The sequence below is a fragment of the Piliocolobus tephrosceles genome, chromosome 16 (genome assembly GCF_002776525.5).
Source record: "Piliocolobus tephrosceles isolate RC106 chromosome 16, ASM277652v3, whole genome shotgun sequence".
Taxonomy (NCBI): domain Eukaryota; kingdom Metazoa; phylum Chordata; class Mammalia; order Primates; family Cercopithecidae; genus Piliocolobus; species Piliocolobus tephrosceles.
In genome coordinates, this window is record NC_045449.1 from 34,019,208 (window position 1) to 34,045,532 (window position 26,325).

Sequence of the window (26,325 nt, forward strand, 5' to 3'; positions counted from 1 at the left end):
CACTGCACTCCAGCCTGGGCGACAGAGCGATTCTGTCTCAAAAAAAAAAAAAAAAAAAAAAGATATGGAAGGTAACACACATAACTGTTAACAGGGCCAGGCACAGCGGCTCACGCCTGTAATCCCAGCATTGTGGGAGGCTGACGTGGGTGGATTGCTTGAGGTCAGGATTTCAAGACTGGTCTAGCCAACATGGCGAAATCCTGTCTCTACAAAAAAAGGAAAAAAATTATCTCGGCATGGTAGCACACGCCTGTAGTCTCAGCTACTTGGGAGGCTGAGGAACAAGAATCTCTTGAACCCAGGAGATGGAGGCTGCAAGACCATGCCACTGCATTCCAGCTTGGGTGACAGAGTAAGACCCTGTCCCCTCCCCGCTCCCAAAAAGTGTTCACAGTAGTTACTACTGAAAAATGGGATTTAGGATGAACAAGATAATTTTACATTTTTTTAAATTCCCTACTAATCTGAATATTTTTATAATAAACATGTATAACTTAAGAATAGAAGTAAAAAAATATAAAGAGAGATCATATGCAGATACAATCTGAGTTTTCATTAAACCGTTTATAAGTTCAATATTTGTCTAAAAAAACCATCTCTAAAATTATGCATCATAAGGTTGGATGCGGTGGCTCATACCTGTAATCTCAGCACTTTGGGAGGCCAAGGCGGGTGGCTCACTTGAGATCAGGAGTGCGAGACCAGCTGGCCAACATGGTAAAATCCCATCTCGACGAAAAATGAAAAATTAGCCGGGCTTGGTGGCCCGCACGTATAATTCCAGCTATTTGGGAGGCTGAGGCAGGAGAATCGGTTGAACCCAGGAGGCGAAGGTTGCAGTGAACCGAGATGGCACCACTGCACTCCAGTCTGGGTGACGGAGCAAGACTCTGTTTCTAAATAAATAAATAAATAAATAAATAAATAAATAAATAAAAGTATGCATCATAAAAGTAACTTTAGGTGTACCAATTAAAATAAAGACTTCAGGCTGGGCACAGTGGCTCACACCTATAATCCCAGCACTTTGGAAGGCTGAGGCAGGAGGGTTATATGAGCTCAAGAGTTCAAGACTAGCCTGGGCAACATAGTAAAATCCTGTCCCTATTAAAAATTTTAAAAAATCAGCCAGGTGTGGTGCTGCCTGCCTGTAGTCCCAGCTACTCTGGAGGCTGAGGTGGGAGGATTGCTTGGACCTGATGCCCAAGGCTGCAGTGAGCCATAGTTGCACCACTGCGCTCCAACCTGGGCAACAGACCAAGACCCTGTCTCAAAAAAAAAAAAAAAAAAAAAAGATTTCATAAACTTGCTGGTTAGACAGTATTAAAATTGTTAAAATTATTTTATCAGGCTTTTAAATAACTACTTTCTATCAGTCTAGGAATTTAAAAAATCTTTGACTTTAACAGATTAAAACACAAAAAAGAAATATAAGTAATAAAAATATTAAATCAAAATAAAACAACAACAACAAAAAAATCCAAGAGTGCTTCCATGTTTAGCTTTCCTTCCACTCAGGTGGGAGAAAGTTCAAATATTGCTGATCTACACAAAATATCAATAATTATGTTTTCTTTTCTTTTCTTTTTTTTTTTTAGACGGAGTCTCGCTCTGTTGCCCAGGCTGGAGTGCAGTGGCCAGATCTCAGCTCACTGCAAGCTCCGCCTCCCGGGTTCACGCCATTCTCCTGCCTCAGCCTCCCGAGTAGCTGGGACTACAGGCACCCGCCACCTCGCCCGGCTAGTTTTTTGTATTTTTTAGTAGGGACGGGGTTTCACAGTGTTAGCCAGGATGATCTTGATCTCCTGACCTTGTGATCTGCCCGTCTCGGCCTCCCAAAGTGCTGGGATTACAGGCGTGAGCCACCGCGCCTGGCTGGTATAATTAGTATGTTTTCATAACTTACTCGTTTTAATTCATAACTCAATGAACAATAATAGAAGTTCATTTCCATTAATTGACTATTATTATTTAGCAGTCTGCAGTGCTAGAGAAAATATGAAAATCTAAAGCATATATATATATATGTGTATAGTTTTTGAGACAGTGTCTTGCTCTGTCACCCAGCTGGAGTTCAGTGGTGTGATCACAGCTTACTGCAGCCTCAACTTCCCAGGCCCAAGCAGTCCTCCCACCTCAGCCTCCCAAAGTGCTATGATTACAGGTGTGAGCCACCATGCCTGGCCAAAAGCATATTTCTTTAAAATGCTACTGCTACGCCAGGTGCAGTGGCTCATGCCTATAATCCCAACACTTTGGGAGGCCGAGGAGGGAGGATCACCTGAGCCCAGGAGTTCCAGACCAGCCTGGGCAACATGGGGAAATCCCATCTCTACAAAACAACAACAAAAAGCCATAACAAACAAAAATTAGCCAGGCTTAATCTTGAGATGATTTAAAAGTATTATAGGAGGGCTGGCCATAGTGGCTCATGCCTGTAATCCAGCCACTGGGGAGGCTGAGTGGAAGATTCCTTGAGCCCAGGAGTTTATGATCAGCCAGGGCAACATAGCGAGAGAGCTCCCCCACTCCCCAGAAATAAATAAACTTACCTGGGCATGGTGGCACACACACCTGTAGTCCTAACTACTTGAGAAGCTGAGGCAGAATCCCTTGCACCCAGGAGTTTAAGGATGGTCCATGCACACACTTCATCTGGGCCTGCAGTGAAATAGGCTGCTCCCTTCCTGACTGACTGGAGGGGCTGGGGGAATCCCAGCAGGGAGAAAGCAATCCCTTCATCCCAGTTGCCAAACAGAACCTCCCACCCGCTGTATTTTCCTTCTCCCTCCATCTCTGATGGTTCTGGCTTTCCCAAACTGCTTTGGATCTTCTGATTCCTCTTGGGTTGAAGCAGACCAGTATTTTTTTTTAACAACACCCCCACTCCCCACCTGTTCCTCCCACTTCCCATGCTGCCAACTTCTTCTTCTTCTTTTATTTTATTTTTTTTAGTAGAGACGGGGTTTCATTGTGTTGACCAGGCTGGTCTTTAACTCCTGACCTCAAGTGATCTGCCCACCTCGGCCTCCCAAAGTGCTGGGATTACAGGCGTGAGCCACTGCACCCGGCCTCAGTGTGATGTTTTGATACATGTACTACATGAACATTTTCTTTTCTTTTCTGTTTTTTTGAGACAGAGTCTTGCTCTATTACCCAGGCTGGAGTGCAGTAGCATGGCCTTGGCTCACTGCAACCTCCACCTCCCAAGTTCAAGTGATTCTCATGCCTCAGCCTCCTGAGTAGCTAAGATTACAGACATGCGCCACCATGCCCGGCTAATTTTTTGTATTTTTAGTAGAGATGGGGTTTACCATGCTGGCCAGGCTGGTCTCAAACTCCCGGGCTTGTCGTACCACTGAGCCCAGCCACCACACCCAGCCAAAAATATGAGTGGTTTTTGTTTATTGATCTTGTACCCTACAATATTGCTGTACTTGTTTATTAGTTCTTATATAATTTTTTATTTTGACACATAATGATTGTCCTTATTTATGTGGTACAATGTGATTTTTTTTTTTTTTTTTTTTTGAGACAGAGTCTCACTCTGTTCCCTTGGCTGGAGTCCAGTGGCGCCATCTCAGCTCACTGCAACCTCCACCTCCTGGGTTCAAATGATTCTAGTGCCTTAGCCTCCCAAGTAGCTGAGATTACAGGTGTGTGCCACCACATCCAGCTAGTTTTTGCATTTTTAGTAATGATGGAGTTTGACCATGTTGCCTAGGCTGGTCTCGAACTTCTTACCTCAGGTGATCTGCCCTCCTCGCCCTCCGAAAGTGCTAGGATTACAGGCGTGAGCCACCATGCCCAGCCTCAAGGTAATCCTTCAAAACCCCAGTTTTCTTTCTTGCAGAAATTATCAAGCTGATCCTAAAATTCAGATTAAAATACAAGAGTTGGCCAGGCATGGTGGCTCATGCCTGTAATCCCAACACTTTGGGAAGCTGAGGCGGGAGAATTGCTTGAGGCCAGGAATTTGGGACCAGACTGGGCAACATAGTGAGACTCTCTACCAAAAACTACTATAACAAAATTAGAGTGGTGTGGTGGCTGGTGCCTGTAATTCCACCTATCTGGGAGACTGAGGTGGGAGGATTGCTAGAGCCCAGGAGGTAGAGGCTGCAGTGAACCATGTTCACACCTCTGCACTTGGGCCTGGGTATCACAGTGAGATCCTGTCTCTAAAAAAACAAAAAACAAAAAAAAAAGCAAGAGAACCTAGAACAACCACTGAAAAAAGTTGTTAAAAAAAGAAGTACAATGAATATGCTAAGAAAAAATAAAATAAATAAAAAGGAGAAAAAAATGAAGTCATATAAAATGGTCAGTTAAAACTACAAAAGGGAGAAAAATAGTGAAAGAAATACAAGGGACACAAAATAGACAAAACAACCTTGAGAAAGAACAAAATTGAAGGACTGGCACTTCCTGATTTCAAAACAGCACTGTATTAGTCCGTTTTCATACTGCTATAAAGAACTTCCTAAGACGAGGTAATTTGTAAAGGAAAGAGGTTTAATTGACTCACAGTTCAGCGTGGCTAGGGAGGCCTCAGGAAACTTACCACCAAGGTGAAGGGGAAGCAAGGCACCTTCTTCACAAGGCAGCAGGAAGAAGTGCCAAGAAAAAGGGAAAAGAGCCCCTTATAAAACAATCAGATCTTATGAGAACTCACTGTCTGAGAACAGCACGGGGAACTGCCTCCGTGATTCAATTACCTCCACCTGATCTCTCCCTTGACACATGGGGATTGTGGCAATTATGGGGATTACAATTCAAGATAAGATTTGGGTGGGGACACAAAGCCTAACCATATCAAGCACAAAGCTACAGCAATCAAGACAGTGTGGTACTGGTATAAGAACATTCAACATTCATATAGATCAATGCAATACAATTAGAGCCCAGAAATAAACCCTTACGTTCATGGTCAACTGATTTTTGACAAAGATGCCAAGAAAATTCAGTGAGAAAGAGCTTTTCAATATATGGTGCTGGGACATGTGAATTGCAAAAAATTAATTTGGACTCCTATGTCACACCATACATAAAAATAAACTCAAAATGTAAGAAGTAAAACTATACAACTTATAGAAAAAATATGTTTAAAATTTTTATTTATTTATTTTTGGAGACAGGGTCCCACTCTGTCACCCAGGCTGGAGTGCAGAGGTGTGAACATGGTCCACTATAGCCTCCACCTCCTGGGCTCAAGCAATCCTCCCACCTCAGCCTCCTGAGTAGCCGGGACCACAGAAATATGCTGCCACTCCTGACTTTTTTTTTTTTTTGAGACGGAGTCTTGCTCTGTTGCCCGGGCTGGAGTGCAGTGGCCGGATCTCAGCTCACTGCATGCTCCGCCTCCTGGGTCCACGCCATTCTCCTGCTTCAGCCTCCCGAGTAGCTGGGACTACAGGCGCCCGCCACCTCGCCCGGCTAGTTTTTTTGTATTTTTAGTAGAGACGGGGTTTCACCGTGTCAGCCAGGATGGTCTCGATCTCCTGACCTTGTGATCCGCCCGTCTCGGCCTCCCAAAGTGCTGGGATTACAGGCTTGAGCCACCGCGCCTGGCCTATTTTTTAATCTTTTTTTTGAGACAGGGTCTCACTATTTTGCCCAGGCTAATCTTCAACTCCTGGTCTCAAGTCTCAACCTCCCAAAAGTGCTGAGATTACAGGTGTGAGCCACTATGACCCCCTAAAGTAAATTTTCTTGAGTTAGAGAATGGTTTCTTAGACACAACATTAAAAGCACAAGCAACCAAAGAAATAAATAGATAAACTGGTATTCATGAAAACTAAAAATTATAGTGATTCAAAAAATACCATCAAGAAAGTGCAAGTACCCACAGAATGGGAGAAAATACTCGCAAATCATATATCTGATATGGGACTTGTATTCAGAATATATTCTACAAAACTCTTACGACCCAATATTAAGATAAAACCCATAATTTTAAAAAAATGCATCTGAAAAGACATTTCCAAAAGAAGGTATGCAAATGGACAATGAGCACACGAAAAGATTCTCAATGTCATGAGCCACCAGAGAAATGCAAATCAAAATCATTCCCGCTAGAAAGGCTATAATCAAAAAGATAGATAGCAAGTGTTAGAATGTGGAGAAATAGGCACTCTCATGCACTGCAAATGGGAATGCTAAATGGTACAGTCACTTTGGAAAATAGTCTGGCAGTTCCTCAAAAGGTTATCATATGACCCAGCAACTTCATTCCTTATACATATAATCATGAAAAATAAAAACATATATCCACATAAAAACTTGTACATAAATGTTAGTAATAGTATTGTTCTTAACAACACAAGAACAACCTAAATGTCCATCATCTGGTGAATGATTAAACAAAATGTAGTATATCCATATGATGGAATATTATTTGACCATAAAAAGGAATGAAGTACTGATACATTCTGCAACATGAATAAACCTTGAAAGCATTAAGCTAAGTGAAAAAAGGTGGCCGGGCATGGTGGCTCATGCCTGTAATCCCAGCACTTTGGGAGGCCGAGGCAGGAGGATTGCTTGAGCCCAGGAGTTTGTTTGTTTTTTTTCCCCAAATGTTTTATTAAGTGTAGACGTCTGGAGTACTGTAAAACATGCATTATCTGTCTTCTTCGGTTGTTGAGGTGTGTTAAATTTGAAGAAGATCATATATCCATCTTCAACAATATAATTTCTGCTTTGTTGTCTATACTTTCCAGCAGTCTTGACTGCATCTTCAGAACCTTCCCATTTAAAATCTTCGTATTTCATTACTTCAGCCACAATGAATCCCTTTTCAAAATCCGTGTGAATCTTTCCTGCAGCCTGAGGATCCTTAGTCCCTTTCCTGATGGTCCATGCACGCACTTCATCTGGGCCTGCAGTGAAAATGTATTCTAGTTGGAGTGCTGCAAACCCAGCCTTAATGATCTTTGGCAAAGCACGTTGTGTCGTGTTCGCTTCCAGTTACTTCTGTCTCTCCTCAGCACTCAATTCTTGCCAAGGCCCCACTAAAATGAGTGACAAAGGCACCTGGGTCATATTTGTCCACCCATTCTTTAACTTCCTCCCTCCCTCCCTCCTTCCTTCCTTCCTTCCTTCCTTCCTTCCTTCCTTCCTCTCCCTCTCTCTGTCTCTTTCTGTCCTTCTTTCTTTCTTTCTTTTGACAGAGTCTTGCTCTGTCGCCCAGGCTAGAGGGCAGTGGTGCAATCTCGGCTCACTGCAACCTCCACCTCCCGGGTTCGAGCAATTCTCCTGCCTCAGCCTCCCAAGTAGCTGGGATTACAGGCGTGCGCCACTGTGCCCGGCTAAGTTTTGTATTTTTAGTAGAGACGGGGTTTCACCATATTGACCAGGCTGGTCTTGAACTCCTGATCTCGTGATCCACCCACCTCGGCCTCCCAAAGAGGTTTTAGTTTTTTATCTCCTCCTCTCACAGACACCTTTTCTAGTTTATCTAGTTTACCAATCATTTCCTCCTCTTTAAGCTGAAGCTCTTCATGTATTATTTCTGTATCTTCAATAGGATCTACACTTCCTTCAACATGCGTGATATCACCATCTTCAAAAGCACCTGTTAGATGAAAGATGCCATCACAGGCATTAATATGGGATTAAAAAAGAAAAAAGAAAAAGCGTTCCCCAAGCCCTGCCCATCGTGAGCTCCTTTCACAAGGCCAGCAATATCCACTACATTTAGAAAGGCAGGAATTTTGCTTGCTGGTTTGTGGTACTGGCAAAGAAAGTCAAACCTTTCATCTGGCACAGGTACTCTGCTCTCATGAGGAGCAATGGTGCCGAAAGGGAAGTTTTCTGCTGAAGCCTGACTACTGGTTAATACATCGAAGAAAGTAGATTTCCCAACATTTAGCAATCCACCAATACCAATTTTCAGTGGGGTTCCAAATCTTCCAATGATTGGGGGTGGTTTAATTCCATCACCTCCTTCTTTTCTGGGCATCGTGATCGGCCTTGGCGAAGACACGGGGTCCCAGCGGCTGCGAGAGAAAGGTCCTACCGGCAGCCGGAGGCAGGGAGGAAGGAGGAGAGAATGCAGGCCCTGCACCTCTGCCAAGTACCGCGCACTTCGGCGGCAGCGGCAACGGCAGCGGAACGCGAGGGCCGGGCGCCTGACGGCACCTCGAGCCCAGGAGCTTGAAACTAGCCTGGGCAACATAGCGAGACCCTGTCTCTAAAAGAAAAGGAAAAAAAAAAAAAAAAAAAGGAAGAAAGAAGAAGAAGCCAGTCACAAAGGCCACATAATTATGATTCCATTTATATGAAATGTCTGCAATAGGCAAGTCCACGGAGACAGAATGTAGATTAGTGATTGCCAGGTCCTGGGGGAATGAAGGAATGGGGAACGAATGCTAACGGGTATGGAGTTTTTGAGGTTTTTTTTTTTTTTTTTTTTTTTTTTGTAGAGAAGAAAATGTTCTAAATGGACAACGGTAAATATTACACAGCTCTGTGAATATACTAAAACCCACCAAATTGTGTACTTTAAAAGGGTGAAGTCTATGCTATGTGAATATTAAAGCTGTTATTTAAAAAACACACTTGGGGTTTGTTGTCTGGTACACAGAGGTGACTTTCAGATTTGGGCTGGTGGCAAGAGGGGAAAACAACTGCAAGGGCAGCAACTGCTGCTAAAGAAACACCAGCAGTTTCTAATTTTACACTGTCCTATATTTTGCTGTGAGTTTCGTAGCTTTCGATAATGCTATACTAGAGGCCAAAACAGAAATGCCTTTTATATTTCATTATAACAGCTAAACTGGGAAATAAACTCACCAATTGCTTTTTTAAAAAGGAAATGAGCTAAAAACAACATAGATGTAAGTGGAGCTTCAATAAACCTTTGCTTAGTAAGATGGATATTTCACAAGAGAGGGAGAGTTTGGTAGTAAAAATAGTTTAAAGTGTTACGTTATTTTAAAAAGCATTTTGTTTAATTTACTGTAGATGGCCAAACATCATTTTAAAACATATGGTAAATCTGTTGGGTAGTAAAAAGAAATGACATCTTGTTTCCATTTTCTTATTCTTTCCAGTTTATCTCTTTATTGTAAATCATCTTCCATTGTGGGAGGATATTAAATTTAAATCAAACTGAGGGGGAAAAAGCAGGACTTATGTTCATAAATTCACATTTCTCTTAGTATTGCTGCCTCTTACAGCCATTTTATGAAGAATACTATGGCCTGAGTAGTTAATACTATTTAAGATTTTTCAAATTGGTCTATTCCTGGATCTAAACAAATTGGAAAATTGGAAGTTTCTTTTCTTTTCTCTCTCTTTTTTAGACAGAGTCTCCCTCTGTCACCCAGGATGGAATGAGGTGGCACAACCTTGCCTCACTGCAACCTCCATCTCCCAGGTTCAAGGGATTCTCCTGCCTCAGCCTCCCCAGTACCTGGGATTACAGGCATGCACCATCATGCCTAGCTAATTTTGTATTTTTAGTAGAGACAGGGTTTAGCCATGTTGGCCAAGCTGGTCTCAAACTACTGACCTCAGGTGATCTGCCTGCCTCAGCCTCCCAAAGTGCTGGTATAATAGGCATGAGCCACCGTGCCTGGCTGGAAGTTTCTTCTCTTCAGCAAACAGCTCTTTTTATAGGTCAAGAAACCTATTTACAAAAAGAAACCAAAAAATTACGTAATTATGATATAAACATTTTAAATAAATTGTTAATACTCTTTCATGATAAAAGATTCATGAACCTGGCCGGGCGTGGTGGCTCAAGCCTGTAATCCCAGCACTTTGGGAGGCCGAGACGGGCGGATCACGAGGTCAGGAGATCGAGACCATCCTGGCGAACACGGTGAAACCCCGTCTCTACTAAAAAAAATACAAAAAAATAGCCGGGCGAGGTGGCGGGCGCCTGTAGTCCCAGCTACTCAGGAGGCTGAGGCAGGAGAATGGCATAAACCCGGGAGGCGGAGCTTGCAGTGAGCCGAGATCACGCCACTGCACTCCAGCCTGGGCAACAGAGCGAGACTCTGTCCCAAAAAAAAAAAAAAAAAAAAAAGGATTCATGAACCAGATGAACCAGAACTGGTAAAGATTTAAGGAATGATATTAAGGTTGATTTGTTTGTTTTTGAGATGAAGCCTCATTCTGTCACCCAGGATGCAGTGCAGTGGCACGATCTCGGCTCATTGCAACCTCTGCCTCCCAGGTTCAAGTGATTCTCCTGCCTCAGCCTCCCAAGTAGCTGGGATTACAGGCGCCCCCCACCAGGCCCAGCTAATTTTTGTATTTTTAGTAGAGACGGGGTTTCGCCATGTTGACCAGGCTGGTCTCAAACTCCTGGCCGCAAGTGATCCACCTACCTCAGCCTCCCAAAGTGCTGGGATTACAGGCGTGAGCTACCGTGCCAGGACAATCTTAAGGTTGATTTATAAAGATAAGTCATAATTAACATGTTCAGTGCTCACCATGTCCTTAGACTATTCTAAATGCTTTGCATGAGAGTGTATGTGTTACCAAAACACCAGGGGTTCAGTCTAGGTCCTGCTGCTCTCTGCACAGAAAGCCAATCACTGAAACCACGATTACTGACTGCCAAGGAAGAAGGCTTTAATTGGGTGCTGCAGCAGAGGAACTGGGAGCTCAGTCTCAAATCCAACTCCCTGACTGACTGTAACTAGGGGTTTATGTAGCAGAAAAGAAATGTAACAACGTATAAGAAAATGAGAGGCTGGGCACAGTGCCTTATGCCTGTAATCCCAGCACTTTGGGAGGCTGAGGCAGGCACATCACCTGTGGTTTGGAGTTCAAGACCAGCCTGGCCAACATAGTGAAACCCTGTCTTTACTAAAAATACAAAAATTAGCCGGGTGTGGCGGTGCCTGTAATCCTAGCTACTCAGGAGGCTGACGCAGGAGAATCGCTTGAACCCAGGAGGCGGAGGTTGCAGTGAGCTGAGATTGCACCACTGTACTCCAGCCTGAGCAACAAGAGTGAGATTCTGTCTGAAAAAAAAAAAAAAGAGAACAAGAACAAGAACTAGGGAGGAGCAAGGCAGCAATCATGATGAATGACGGGTCCCCGAATCTCACTGTCTGGATGTGGTGACCTGGTGAGTTTGAGTTCTTTGATAATTTTTTTGAGAGATCTAAAGGTAGTTTTGTGAGGAAAGAACTCAGATAAAACAAATGTGGCCAGGAGCGGTGGCTCATGCCTGTAATCCCAGTACTTTGGGAGGCTGAGGCGGGCGGATCACCTGAGGTCAGGAGTTCGAGATCAGCCTGGCCAACATGGCAAAACCCTGCCTCTACTAAAAAAAAAATACAAAAAAAAAAAAATTGGCCGGGCGCAGTGGCTCAAGCCTGTAATCCCAGCACTTTGGGAGGCCAAGACGGGCGGATCACTAGGTCAGGAGATCGAGACCATCCTGGCTAACACAGTGAAACCCCATCTCTACTAAAAAATACAAAAAACTAGCCGGGCGAGGTGGCAGGCGCCTGTAGTCCCAGCTACTCGGGAGGCTGAGGCAGGAGAATGGCGTAAACCCGGGAGGCGGAGCTTGCAGTGAGCTGAGATCCGGCCACTGTGCTCCAGCCTGGGCGACAGAGCCAGACGCTGTCTCAAAAAAAAAAAAAAAAAAATTAGCTAGGCGTGGTGACGCACACCTGTAGTCCCAGCTATTTGGGAGGCTGAGGCAGAAGAATCACTTGAACCTGAGAGCCAGAGGTTGCAACCAGCCAAGATGGCAACACTGTACTCCAGCCTGGGCGACAGAGTGAGACTCTATCTAAAAAAAGAGTTAAGTTAACAAATAAATAAATAAGTAAAATAAAACAAGTGTAAGTTTCAAATTTAAGACCAGAAGGTCAGTTTCTTTTTCTGTTGTTGTTCCAATTTCAGTATATGTGCTGACTAAGCCAGCACAAGAAGGGTCAATTTCTATGTTTACCCCAGAAAACTTCTATGGGACTATGGGGTTGGTTTCATATATAAATACATAAATACATGTATGTGCATATGAATGTGTATATTCCTCACAGTTAAACAAATAAATAAAGTCTTCACCACCACAACCCCATTAAGATGAGGACACTGAGACCAAGCAAGGTTAAATAGTTTCTCCAAGCTAAACTCAAGGAAGTTTGGCATCAGAGTCCATGTTTTTAATAATTATGCTACATGAATATCAAAAGCTTGATATTCTTATGAATATCAAGAGAACATTAAGCCAACAAATCCTGTCTCCTTATCCGTGTTTTTTTATTTTTTTCTTTTTTTTGAGACAGAGTCTCACTCTGTCACCCAGGCTGGAGTGCAGTGGCACAATCTCAGCTCACTGCAAGTTCTGCCTCCCAGATTTATGCCCTTCTCCTGCCTCAGTCTCCCAAGTAGCTGGGACTACGGGCGCTCACCACCATGCCTGGCTAATTTTTTTGTATTTTTAGTAGAGATGGGGTTTCACTGTGTTAGCCAGGATGGTCTCGATCTCCTGACCTCCTGATCAGGCCGTCTTGGCCTCCCAAAGTGCTGGGATTACAGATGTGAGCCACCACGCCTGGCCCCTTATCCGTGTTTTGATACTACATTGTATAAAACACCAAGTGCTTCCTTTGGACATAAGGTACATCTAAAGTTTACTATAAACTTCTTCTACAAGTAAAGGGGTGACTAATTTGGTTTGGAACCCTCTTTGACCTATGACAAAACTCTCTAGATTTAATGACTGATTTTAAGATTCCAAAAAATTTGTCAGTCTAACGTACATTACTGGTTGGATGCAGTGGCTCACGCCTGTAATCCCAGCACTTCGGGAGGCTGAGGCAGGTGAATCACCTGAGGTCAGGAGTTCAAGACCAGCCTGGCCAATATGGTGAAACACCGTCTCTGCTAAAAATACAAAAGTTAGCTGGGCGTGGTGGCGCAAGCCTGGAGTCCCAGCTACTCGGGAGGCTGAGGCAGGAGAATTGCTTGAACCCAGGAGGCAGAGGTTGCAGTGAATTGAGATGGCGCCACTGCACTCCAGCCTGGACAACAGAGTGAGACTCCATCTCAAAAAAATTAAAGGCCGGGCGCGGTGGCTCAAGCCTGTAATCCCAGCACTTTGGAAGGCCGAGACGGGCAGATCACGAGGTCAGGAGATCGAGACCATCCTGGCTAATACGGTGAAACCCCATCTCTACTAAAAAAAAAAATACAAAAAACTAGCCGGGCAAGGTGGCGGGTGCCTGTAGTCCCAGCTACTTGGGAGGCTGAGGCAGGAGAATGGCATAAACCCGGGGGGCGGAGCTTGCAGTGAGCTGAGATCTGGCCACTGCACTCCAGCCTGGGTGACAGAGCGAGACTCCGTCTCAAAAAAAAAAAAAAAATTAAAAAATAGCTTTCTGCGGCCGGGCGTGGTGGCTCACATCTGTAATCCCAGCACTTTGGGAGGCCAAGGCGGGTGGATCACAAGGTCAGGAGATTGAGACCATCCTGGCTAACACAGTGAAACCCCATCTCTGCTAAAAAATATATACGTATATATACAAAAAAATTAGCTGGGCGTGGTGGCAGGCGCCTGTAGTACCAGCTACTCAGGAGGCTGAGGCAGGAGAATGGCGTGAATCCGGAAGGCGAAGCTTGCAGTGAGCCAAGATTGTGCCACTGATCTCCAGCCTGGACGACAGAGCGAGACCCTGTCTCAAAAAAAAAACAAAAACAAAACAAAAAAAAAAACAAACCAGCTTTCTGCCTGTGGACACTGCCGAGGAAGCATCGTTAAAGTCTCTCTTCTGCTTGCCATTACTGCATCCAACCAGTAATGTACGTTAGATTGACAAATTGTTTGGAATCTTAAAATCAGTCATTAAATCTAGAGAGTTTTGTCATAGGTCAAAGAGGTTTCCAAAACAAATTAGTCACTCCTAAAGGCTCCTAAAGAGCCTGAACAACTGAGGAAGTTCTTCATTAGGGGGTTGAGCTTTGAAACAACTGATGAGAGCCTGAGGAGCCATTTTGAGCAATGGGAATGCTCACGGACTGTGTGGTCATGAGACATCCAAACACCAAGTGCTCCAGGGGCTGTGGGTTTGTCACATATGCCACTGTGGAGGAGGTGAATGCAGCCATGAATGAAAGGCCACACAAGGTGGATGGAAGAATTGTGGAAACAAAGAGAGCTGTCTCAAGAGAAGATTCTCAAAGACCAGGTGCCCCCTTAACTGTGAAAAAGATATTTGTTGGTGGCACTAAAGACATTGAAGAACATCACCTAAGAGATTCTTTTTTTTTTCAGATGGAGTCTTGCTCTGTTGCCAGGCTGGAGTGCAGTGCTGTGATCTCGGCTTACTGCAACCTCCGCCTCCTGGGTTCAAGCGATTCTCCTGCCTCAGCATCCAAGTAGCTGGGACTACAGGCACACACCACCACACCCAGCTAATTGTTGTATTTTTATTAGAGACAGGGTTTCACCATGTTGGCCAGGATGGTCTCGATCTCTTGACCTCATGATCCACCTGCCTCAGCCTCTCAAAGTGCTGAGATTACAGGCGTGAGCCACTACGCCCGGCCAAGAGATTATTTTGAACAGTACGAAAAAATTAAAGTGATTGAAATCATGACTGACTGAGGCAGTGGCCAGAAAAGGGGCTTTGCCCCTGTAACCTTTGATAACCATGACTCCGTGGATGAGACTGTCATTCAGAAATACCATGCTATGAATGACCACAACTGTGAAGTTAGGAAAGCCCTGTCAAAGCAAGAGATGGCTAGTGCTTCATCCAAAGAGGTCAAAGTTGTTCTGAAAACTTTGGTGGTGGTTGTGAAAGTGGTTTCAGAGGGAATGACAACTTTGGTCATGGAGGAAACTTCATGATCATGGTGGCTTTCGTGGCAGCTCTGGTGGTGGTGGATATGGTGGCAGTGGGAATGGCTATAATGCATTGGTAATGATGGAAGCAATTTTGGAGGTGTTGGAAGCTACAATTATTTTGGCAATTAAAACAATCAGTCTTCAAATTTCGGACCGATGAAGGGAGGAAACTTTGGAGGCAGAAGCTCTGGCCCCAGTGGTGGTGCAGGCCAATACTTTGCCAAACCATGAAACTAAGGTGGCTATGGAGGTTCCAGTAGCAGAAGTAGCTATGGCAGTGGCAGAAGATTTTAATTAGGAAACAAAGCTTAGCAGGAGAAGAAAGAGAGCCAGAGAAGTGACAGGGAAGCTACAGGTTACAACAGATTTGTGAACTCAGCCAAGCACAGTGGTGGCAGGGCCTAGCTGCTACAAAGAAGACATGTTTTAGACAAATACTCATGTGTATGGGCAAAACCTCGAAGACTGTATTTGTGACTAATTGTATAACAGTTTATTAGTTTCTCTTCTGTGGAAAGTGTAAAGCATTCCAACAAAGGATTTTAATGTAGTTTTTTTTTTTTTTGCAACCATGCTGTTCACTGCTAAATGTAATAGTCTGATCGTGATGCTAAATAAATGTCTTTTTTTTTTTTTTTTTTTTTTTGAGATAGAATCTTGCTCTGTCACCTAGGCTGGAGTGCAGTGGCGCCATCTCGGCTCACTGCAACCTCCACCTCCTGGGTTCAAGTGATTCTTCTGCCTCAGCCTACCCAGTAGCTGGGACTACAGGGGCACACCACCATGCCCAGCCAATTTTTGTATTTTTCGTAGAGACGGGGTTTCACTATACTGGCCAGGCTGGTTTCAAACTCCTGACCTGGTGATCCACCTGCCTTGGCCTCCCAAAGTGCTGGGATTACAGGTGTGAGCCACCACACCCAGCCATAAATGTCTTTTTTAAAAAATAATGACAATTTTAAAAAAATAAAGTACATTACTTTAGGATCGAATGCGGATATATTCAAAACAATGTACTGAAAATGGGTCTTTATTTTCCAGTGTCAGGCCTCTGAGCCCAAGCTAAGTCATCATATCCCCAGTGACCTGCACATACACATCTAGAGGGCCTGAAGCAACTGAAGATCCACAGAAGTGAAAATACCTTAACTGATGACATTTCACCATTGTGATTTGTTTCTACCCCACCCTAACTGATCAATGTATTTTGTAATCTCTCCCACCCTTAAGAAGCTTCTTTGTAATTCTCCCCACCCTTGAGAATGTACTTTGTGAGATCCACCCCCTTCCCCCAAAACATTGCTCTTAACTCCACTGCCTATCCCAAAACCTATAAGAACTAATGATAATCCCACCCTCCATGCTGACTCTCTTTTTGGACTCAGCCCGCCTGCACCCAGGTGAAATAAACAGCCATGTTGCTCACACAAAGCCTGTTTGGTGGTCTCTTCACACAGACATGTGAAGCAACATATACATGAATGAGCCCATACAACAATTTCTGATTGATCTTACTAAACACCACTTTCTTTTTAATTTGTATTTATTTATTTTTTTCTTGACACAGGATCTCTGTCATCCAGGCTGGAGTGCAGTGGTGCGATCTCAGCTCACTGCAGCCTCAACCCCCTGGGCTCAGGTGATCCTCGTACCTCAGCCTCCTAAGTAGCTGGAATACAGGCACATGCCACCACGCCTGGCTAATTGCAAAATTTCTTGTAGAGACAGGGTTTTGCCATGTTGCCCAGGCTGGTCTTGAACTCCTGGGCTCAAGTGATTCTTCTGCCTCAGCCTCCAAAGTGCTGGGATTACAGGCGTCAGCCACCACACCTGATTGACGTATTTATTTAAAACACTCAGTTATTAATAAAACATGTCCATCTTGTGCCAACTTTAATTGACTGAGAGTGGATGCCTGGAATTCTGTGTTGAGAAGGAATATGAGGCTAAGTCCAGGCTGATCCAGAGTGACTCTGATATCAATTGTATCTACCACAGCTATGGGTAAGCACAGTGGTGGCATAAGTGCTATATACCATTGCTGAATTAGAGCATAAACTTTCTATAAATTAAAAAAAAAGATTAATTGTATTTTCGGCTGGGCAAGGTGGCTCATGCCTGTTATCCCAGTACTTTAAGAGGTGGTCAGATCACTTGAGGTCAGGAGTTTGAGACCAACCTGGCCAACATGGTGAAACCCAGTCTCTGTGAAACATACAAAAATTAGCCAAGTGTGATGGCAGGTGCCTGTAATTCCAGCTACATGGGAGGCTGGGGTAGGGAGAACTGCTTGAACCCAGGAGGCAGAGGTTGCAGTGAGCCAGGATTGCATCACTGCACTCCAGCCTGGGTGACAAAAGCGAAAACTCTGTCTCAAAAAAAAAAAAAAAAAATTTTATTTTCTCCTCTCATGGAAGTTAGAATGAAACTAGGAATATAACACAAGTATGCCAAACCATTTAAACCAAATGAGAACTAGGGGGAAAAGAGTCAAACTAATGAAGGCCATTTTTAATAAAAATAATACCATTTTATTATCCGCTAAATGAAAAACTAACACTCCAGGCCGGGCGCAGTGGCTCACGCCTGTAATCCCAGCACTTTGGGAGGCCAAGACAGGTGGATTCACGAGGTCAGGAGTTCAAGACCAGGCTGGCCAACATGATGTAACCCCATCTACCAAAAACACAAAAATTAGCCAGGCAGAGTGCCAGGCACCTGTAATCCCAGCTGCTTGGGAGGCTGAGGCAGGAGAATCACTTCGATCTGGGAGGCGGAGGTTGCAGTGAGCAGAGATCATGCCAATGCACTCCAGCCTGGGCAACAGAGCGAGACTCCGTCTCAAAGAAAAAAAGAAAAGAAAAGAAAAATTAACACTCCAAGTTACTCCTCAAATGTTTCAGGAATGCATACCTGAGCCATCAGCTGTTTCATGTAAGGATGAAAGAGGAAGGAAACAGAAATTTGTGTTAAAAGGAAGCAAGCTGGGGCCAGATGTAAAGAAAGTAAGGGACACACCTGGGCAGGGAGAGAGGAAAAAACATTCTATGAGGAAAGAGAGACTGATACAAAGAAAAAGAGAAAGTAAAATTTTCCTATCTGGGTGAAGAATATTAAGAAAATCGGCCACAGCCGGGCGCGGTGGCTCAAGCCTGTAATCCCAGCACTTTGGGAGGCCGAGATGGGCAGATCACGAGGTCAGGAGATCAAGACCGTCCTGGCTAACACGGTGAAACCCCGTCTCTACTAAAAAATACAAAAAAAACTAGCCGGGCGAGGTGGCAGGCACCTGTAGTCCCAGCTACTTGGGAGGCTGAGGCAGGAGAATGGCATAAACCCGGGAGGCAGAGCTTGCAGTGAGCTGAGATCCGGCCACTGCACTCCAGCCTGGGCGACAGAGTGAGACTCCGTCTCAAAAAAAAAAAAAAAAAAAAAAAAAAGAAAATCGGCCACATGCTGTGGCTCCCGCCTGTAATCCTAGAACTTTGAGAGGCCAAGGCAGGAGGATCACGAGAGCCCAGGAGTTTGAGACCAGCCTGGGCAACACAGGGAGACCCTGAGGTACAAAAAATCAAAAAATTAGCCAGGCATGGTAGTGTACACCTGTGGTGCCAGCTACTTCGGAGGCTGAGGTGGGAGGATCACTTGAGCCCTAGAAGTTGAGTCTGCAGTGAGCCATGATCATGCCACTGCACTCCAGCCTGGGCAACAGAGTGAGATCCTGTCTCAAAATAATAATAATAATAATAATAATGAAAGTTTAAAATAATATTAAGAAAATAATATCCAAAATTTGGAAATGAGCAGAAGAGATGACTGAGTCTTTTTCATGGAATGCAGGATGTTGTTTAGACCCTCTGGGAATTATCCTATTATGTAGGCGTGTGCATCGTAATTTGATTTTCTTTTTCTTTTTTTGAGAGGGAGTCTCACTCTGTCGCCCAGGCTGAAGTGTAGTGGTGCAGCCGTAGCTCACTACAACCTCCACCTCCCCGGTTCAAGTGATCCTCCTGCTTCAGCTTCCCAAATAGCTGGGATTACAGGCATGCACCACCACGCCCAGCTAATTTTTGTACTTTTAGTAGAGATGGGAGTTTAACCATGTTGGCCAGGGTGGTCTCAAACTCCTGGACTCAACAGATCCTTTGGCCTTGGGCTCCCAAAGTGCTGGGATTACAGATGTGAGTCATTGCACCTGGCCTGACTTATTTTCTGTTTATATTTGCATAAGAGACAAGTTTTTAACTTATGAAAATTTTATCTTAACAAGAATTTGTGTAGGAATATAATGATTAGCTAAGAAGTAGGTAAAAAGAGGACGTAGACCTTGGATTCAATAATAATAGGCAACAGGAGAGCCACAGTGAAGTTAACAAATAGCCTACCGGTGTTTTGGCTTTTTTTTTTTTTTTTTTTTGAGACAGAGTCTTGCTCTGTCACCCAAGCTGAAGTGCAGTGGCATGACCTTGGCTCACTGCAACCTCCACCTCCCTGGTTCAAACGATTCTCCTGCCTCAGCCTCCTGAGTAACTGGGATTACAGGTGTCTGCCACCATACCTGGCTAATTTTTTTTTTTTTTTTAAGTAGAGATGGGTTTCAACATGTTGGCCAGGCTGGTCTCAAACTCCTGGGCTCAAGTGGTTTGCCTGTGTTGGCCTCCCAAAGTGCTGGGATTACAGGTGTGAGCCCCCATGCTCAGCCTGTTGGTGTTTTGTTTTTTTGGAGACAGGGTCTCACTCTGTTGCCCAGGCTGGAATGCAGTGATGCAATCTTGGCTCACTGCAACCTCTGAGTCCTGGATTCATGTGATTCTCATGCCTCAACCTCCTGCATAGCTGGGACCACAGGTGCGCACCACCATGCCTGGCTAATTTTTGTATTTTTAGTAGAGACAGGCTTTTACCATGTTGCCCAGACTACTCTCAAACTCCTGAGCTCAACCGATCCTCCCACCGTGGCCTCCCAAAGTGCTGGGATTACAGGTGTAAGCCACCGCATCTCGCCACAAATAGCCCTTTGTATCCATGGGTTACACATCTGTGGTTTCTGCATCTGTGGATTCAGCCAACCAAGGACTGAAAATATTTAGGGGCAGGCCTGGCATGGTGACTCATTTTGGGAGGCTGAGGTGAGCGGATCACTTGAGGTCAGGAGTTTGAGACTAGCCTGGCCAATATAGTGAAACCCAGTCTCTACTAAAAATACAAAAATTAGCTGGGCATGGTGGCACACACCTGTAATCGCAGCTACTCAGGAGGCTGAGGCAGGAGAATCACTTGAACCCGGGAGGCAGAGGTTGTAGAAAGCCGAGACCATGCCACTGCACTCTAGCCTATGTGACAGAGTGAGAATCCATCTCAAAAAAAAAAAAAAAAAAATTTGGGTGGTAAAAAAAGGATGATTTGTGTCTGAACTAAACATGTATAGACTTTTTTTCCCTTATTATTCCCAAAGTAATAATAGTATAATTACTATTTATATAGCAATTGCATTGTATTAAATATTTTAAGAAATCCAAGATGATTTAAAGCATATAGATGTGCATAGATTATATGCAAATACTGCATCATTGTATATAAGGGACCTGAGCATCCATGGATTTTGGTGTCCACACGGGGTCCTGGAACCAATTCCCTAGAGATACTAAGGGATGACATATCCACTCTCTTCTCGGATGAGGAAATGGTGACTGAGCATTTATTATTCTCTAAGTTTGTACTTGTGCCTATGTGGGTGACTATGTAGGTGTCCCCATTCTCACAGCAATATCTGAAGCTGTAAGATTCACAAAGAATCTTGCCTGTAAAGATCTTGCCTGTACCAGCAGCTTGCCTATAAAGAAAGCCTACATGGGGGGAGGGGGGAGGGATCACATTGGGGAGTTATACATGATATAAATGATGAATTGATGGGTGCTGACGAGTTGATGGGTGCAGCACACCAACATGGCACAAGTATACATATGTAACAAACCTGCACGTTATGCACATGTACCCTAGAACTTAAAGTATAATAAAAAAATAATAATAATAATAAAAATAAAAATTATGGAAAAAATAAAAAATAAATAAATAAATAAATAATTTTAAAAAAAGAAAGCCTACAGAAGTGGGGAAATCAGTAGAATATGCAAGTTTAGGGAAGAAAGATTCCAGGAGGTGGGAACAACCTATAGTGTAGAATGCTGCAAAAATGTTAAGCAGGATGAGGTTTGAAAAGTGTCCATTCATTCGTTTATTCCATAAATATTTATTGGCCTCTTAGTACATGCCAAGAACTATATTAGGCATTAGATACAGTAATAAACAAAGCCAGGCCAGGCGCAGTGGCTCATGCCTGTAATCCTAGCACTTTGGGAGACTGAGGCGGGCAGATCACCTGACATTAGGAGTTGAGACCAGTCTGACCAATATAGCAAAACCCCGTCTCTACTAAAAATATAAAACTTAGCCAGGAGTGGTGGCGCATGCCCGTAATTCCAGCTACTTGGGAAGCTGAGACAGGAAAACCGCTTGAACCCAGGAGGCAGAGGTTGCAGTGAACCAAAATCATGCCACTGCACTCCAGCCTGGGTGACAAAGTGAGACTCCGTTTCAAAAATATAAAAATAAAAATAAAGCTGGGCTCGGTGGCTCACGCCTGTAATCCCAGCACTTTGGGAGGGCGAGGCAGGAGGATCACCTGAGGTCGGGAGTTCAAGACCAGCCTGGCCAACATGGTGGAACCACGTCTCTACAAAAATACAAAAATTTGCAGGACGTGATGGTAGGTGCCTGTAATCCCAGCCACTAGGGAGGCTGAGGCAGGAGAATTGCTTGAAATTGGGAGGCGGAGGCTGCAGTGAGCTGAGCTTGCACCATTGCACTCCAGCCTGGGCGACACAGCAAGACTCTGTCTCAAAAAAATAAAAATAAAAAATAAAATAAAATAAAATAAAATAAATAAGTTTAAAAAGTAAAATAAAATAGGCCAGATGCAATGGCTCATGCCTGTAATCCCAGCACTTTGGGAGGCCGAGGAGGACAGATCACTTGAGGCCAGGAGTTTGAGACAAGCCTGGCCAACATGGAGAAACCTCGTCTCTACAAAAAATACAAAAATTAGCTAGGCTTGGTGGCACACATCTGTAATCCCAGCTACTTGAGAGGCTGAGGCAGGAGAATCACTTGAACCAAGGAGATGGAGATTGCAGTGAGCTGAGAACACGCCACTGCACTCCAGCCGAGGCTACAGAGTGAGACACCATAACACAATACAATACAATACAATACAATACAATACAATACAATACAATACAATACAATACAATACAACAAAATAAAATAAACAAAATCAGAATTGTTCCTGCTGACATTCAGTATAGTCAAAGAGACATACATTTAATGACTCATTTAAGAAATAAGCTGAATATGGTGGCTCACACTTGTAATCCTAACATTTTGGGAGGCCAAGATGAGGGGATAGCTTGAGGCCAGGAGTTCAAGAGCAGCCTGGGCAACAAAGCAAGATCCCGTCTCTATAAAAAATAAATTAGTGGGCCAGGCACAGTGGCTCACGCCTGTAATCCCAGCACTCTGGGAGGCCGAGGCTGGTGGATCACTTGAGGTCAGGAGTTCTAGACCAGCCTGGCCAACATGGTGAAACCCCGTCTGTACTAAAAATACAAAAAATTAGCCACGCATGGTGGCAGGGGCCTGTAATCCCAGCTACTCAGGAGGCTGAGGCAGGAGAATTGTTTGAACCCAGGAGGCGGATGTTGCAGTGAGCCAAGATCGCAGCACTGCACTCTAACCTGGGCAACAAGAGCAAAACTCCGTCTCAAAAATAAATAAATAAATAAACCAAAAATAAAATAAATTAGTGGATGCAGTAGTGTGCACCTGTAGTCTCAGCTACTCAGGAGGCTGAAGCTAGAGAATCACTTGAGCCTGGGAGATCGAGGCTGCAGTGACAGTGCCACTGCATTGCAGCCTGGGGAAAAGAAGGAGACCCTGTCCCAAAAAAAAAAAAGAAGTATTAACATTTTAAGACTCCAGTGCCAGTCGAGATGGAGTAGTCCACTATAGCTTATTTCTATTGCTGGTTATAACTAAACATTCCGGAATAAATACAAAAAGCAACTACCTGTGCACTCTGAAAAGTAAACAAATGCAGAGTCAAACTTGGAGAAAGGGGCCCACATGGGAATGAGTTTCCATGTGTGTGTGTGGGTGTGTGTGTGTGTGTGATCTGAGGACAGGCACGCAGTGAGCTGTGGCAGTGCAGTGTGAACAGCTAAAACTCCCAGAGAAGCCCTGTCTGTGTAGATCAAGGAACTCAGAAAGTGAGTCCCTGGGTGTCAGAGCTGTAAGGGAGAAATGTCCATTTATGCCCTCTCTCTCTTGCTGTGGCAGTGGCATGGGCAACTAACCCTCCCTGAGAAGCCCCATCATTCTGGCTCTAGGGCAGGCAGGAAGTTGAGAAGAATCCCAGAGAGAAGACCTAGAGAAGGGTTCTCCTGCTTCTGTGCACAAATAAGCATCTGTCCAGGGCTCATTCCTGAGGTGCATATACACACAGAATACCCCAAAGCAGCACAGCAAAAGCCTCAAAAACTGAACAATGACATAAGGCACAAGACCAAGTCTATCCCCCAAAGGGCACAGATAGATGTAGGATGATCTAAAGCAGCACAGGACAGGCTTTGAAAACTGTCTTGACATTGGAATCCACAGGGAGAAAAAAAGGCAAGACAGACCTTGAAGTCTCAATCCAACCAGGATGACTGAATGCTGAAAACAACTAAAATCAGCATTCTCTGGAGGACTTTAATAGGACCCAGAGAGTCACAAAGGAATATTCAAACTGTTCAGCATACAAACTGGTATTATTCAACATACAAAGAGTCATGAAAAAGTGACCATTCTCAAGCGAAAAAGATAATCAACAGATACCAATGCCAAGATGATTGAATTATCAAAGACTTTAAGACAGCTATTATCTCATCATGCTCTATAAGATAAAAGTGAACATGCTTGAAGTAAATGTTGAGATAGAAGTTCTTAACAGAAGAAAAAACTATGAAAAGGAACCAAACAGAAAATTTACAACTGAAAACTATATCTGAAATAAAACATTTCACTAGATGATATCAATAATAGGATAAAGATTACCAATAGAGGAAAGAGTTAGTGAAGATGGATCAAGAGAAATTGTCCAGGCTAGGCATGGTGGCTCACACCTGTAATCTCAGCACTTTGGGAGGCCGAGGTGGGTGGATCACCTGAGGTCAGGAGTTCGAGACCAGCCTGGTCAACATGTTGAAACCCTGTCTCTACTAAAAATACAAAAATTAGCCGGGCATGGTGGTAGGCTCCTGTAATCCCAGCTACTGGGGAGGCTGAGGCAGGAGAATCACGTGAAACTGGGAGGTGGAAATTGCAGTGAGCCGAGATCATACCAATGCACTCTAGCCTGGACGACAGAGCGAGACTCCATCTCAAAAAAAAGAAACAAACAGGCTGGGCGCGGTAGCTCATGCCTGTAATTCTAGCACTTTGGGAGGCCAAGGCGGGTGGATCACCTGAGGTTAGGAGTTCGAGATCACCTGGCCAACATGGAGAAATCCCGTCTCCACTAAAAATACAAAAAAATTAGCCGGGCACGGTGGCGGGCGCCTGTAATCCCAGCTACTCGGGAGGCTGAGCCAGAAGAATTGCTAGAACCCTGGGGGTGAGGGTTGCAGTGAGCTGAGACGGCACCACTGCACTCCAGCCTGGGCGACAGAGTAAGACTCCGTCTCAAAAAAAAAAAAAAAAAAAAAGGAAACAAACAAATGAGCAAAACTTACAGCTGACATCCTTAATGATAAAAGGCTGAATGTATTCCCCTTAAAATCAGGAGCATGGCACAGATGTCTACTGTCACCATTTCTATTTAATTGATTAATAACATCACATTGGCAGTTACAGTTAACACAATAGAGCAAGAAATAAAAGGCACAGGCATCAGAAAGGAAGAAGCTGTTTCTATTTGTAGACAACACTGTCTACAAAGAATCTACAAAAAAAGGCTCTGAAAATGCATAAATGAAAAATGGGCAATATTATTCAAAGTCACAGCTTTTACTCAAATTTTCTATCTCCAGATCCTTACATCAAATTGCCAACTGGATATCTTCACCTGTATGTTTCCCAGGAACTCCTAAGACTCAGTATTTCCAAGCCAAATTTATTGATATCTGTCCAAACTTGGTCTTTCAGAAAAATTCCCTATTCATCTGGTAACGCCACCAATTTACTTATTCTAATATAACTTCCCAATATTGATTTATCCATCTATCCGTGCTAAAAAATGAAGATTTGTCTTAGACTATTCCTCTTACCTGCCCCATATACTTGGTTAGTTAGGCTATCAGTTAATCTTGTTATGAAACCAACTGCCCCAAACCTAGAGGCTTAAAAGAAAATAATCTATAGGCCAGGGATGGTGGCTCATGTCCATAATCCCAGCACTTTGGGAGGCTGAGGCGGGCAGATCACAAGGTCAGGAGTTTGAGAAAAGCTTGGCCAATATGGTGAAACCCCGTCTCTACTAAAAATACAAAAGTTAGCTGGGCATGGTGGCAGATGCCTGTAATCCCAACTACTCGGGAGGCTAAGGCAGCAGAATAGCTTGAACCCAGGAGACAGAGGTTGCAGCGAGCTGAGATCATGCCACTGCATTCCAGGCCTGGGTGACAGAGCAAGACTCCATCTCAAAAAAAAAAGAAAGAAAGAAAGAAAAAAATTAGAGAATCTATATTTCCTATAATTCTATGTGTAGACTGGCTCATTCTAGTATGGCCTCACACATATGTTTGGGGCTTCAACTGAGAATGCTGAGACAACTGGGAAGGCTGGGAGAGCTAGGGACACTCTCAAAGTGGTCTTATCTTCTAGGAGGCTAGCCTTGATTTAATCAAATTGTGGCAAAGGGTTGCCAGCAGTAAGAGTGTGAATCCCAATGTGGAAGAATTTTTCAAGTCTCTACTAACATTACAATTGCTATTGTCAAAGTAAATCACTTAAATCCGTCTGGGAGGAGGCTACCCAAGGTTATGGACATGGATAGGTGTGAAAAATTGGTGTGGGTAGTGGAGGGGGCAACGGAGCTTAACTGCAACAATCTAGGACACTTAACCCTACTGATTCTATTTCATAACCTCTCCAATCTCATTCTTCCTCTTGAATCCCACTTCACTGACAAGTTAAAGACCTCATCTTGTACCTGAACTACTTTTTTTTTCTTTTTTTTTTTTTTTTTTTTTTGAGACGGAGTCTGGCTCTGTCGCCCAGGCTGGAGTACAGTGGCCGGCTCTCAGCTCACTGCAAGCTCCGCCTCCCGGGTTTACGCCATTCTCCGGCCTCAGCCTCTAGAGTAGCTGGGACTACAGGCGCCCGCCACCTCGCCCGGCTCGTTTTTTGTATTTTTTTAGTAGAGACAGGGTTTCACCGTGTTAGCCAGGATGGTCTCG

At 44.1% G+C, this 26,325-nt stretch overlaps 2 pseudogenes; one reads left to right on the forward strand and one right to left on the reverse strand.

Moving 5' to 3' along the window:
• LOC111537260 overlaps positions 1 to 7,966 on the reverse strand; it is a 151,613-nt pseudogene extending 143,647 nt beyond the window's left edge.
• Positions 7,967 to 8,056: 90 nt separating this feature from the next.
• LOC111537259 lies at positions 8,057 to 15,124 on the forward strand (annotated as a pseudogene).
• Positions 15,125 to 26,325: the final 11,201 nt, after the last annotated feature.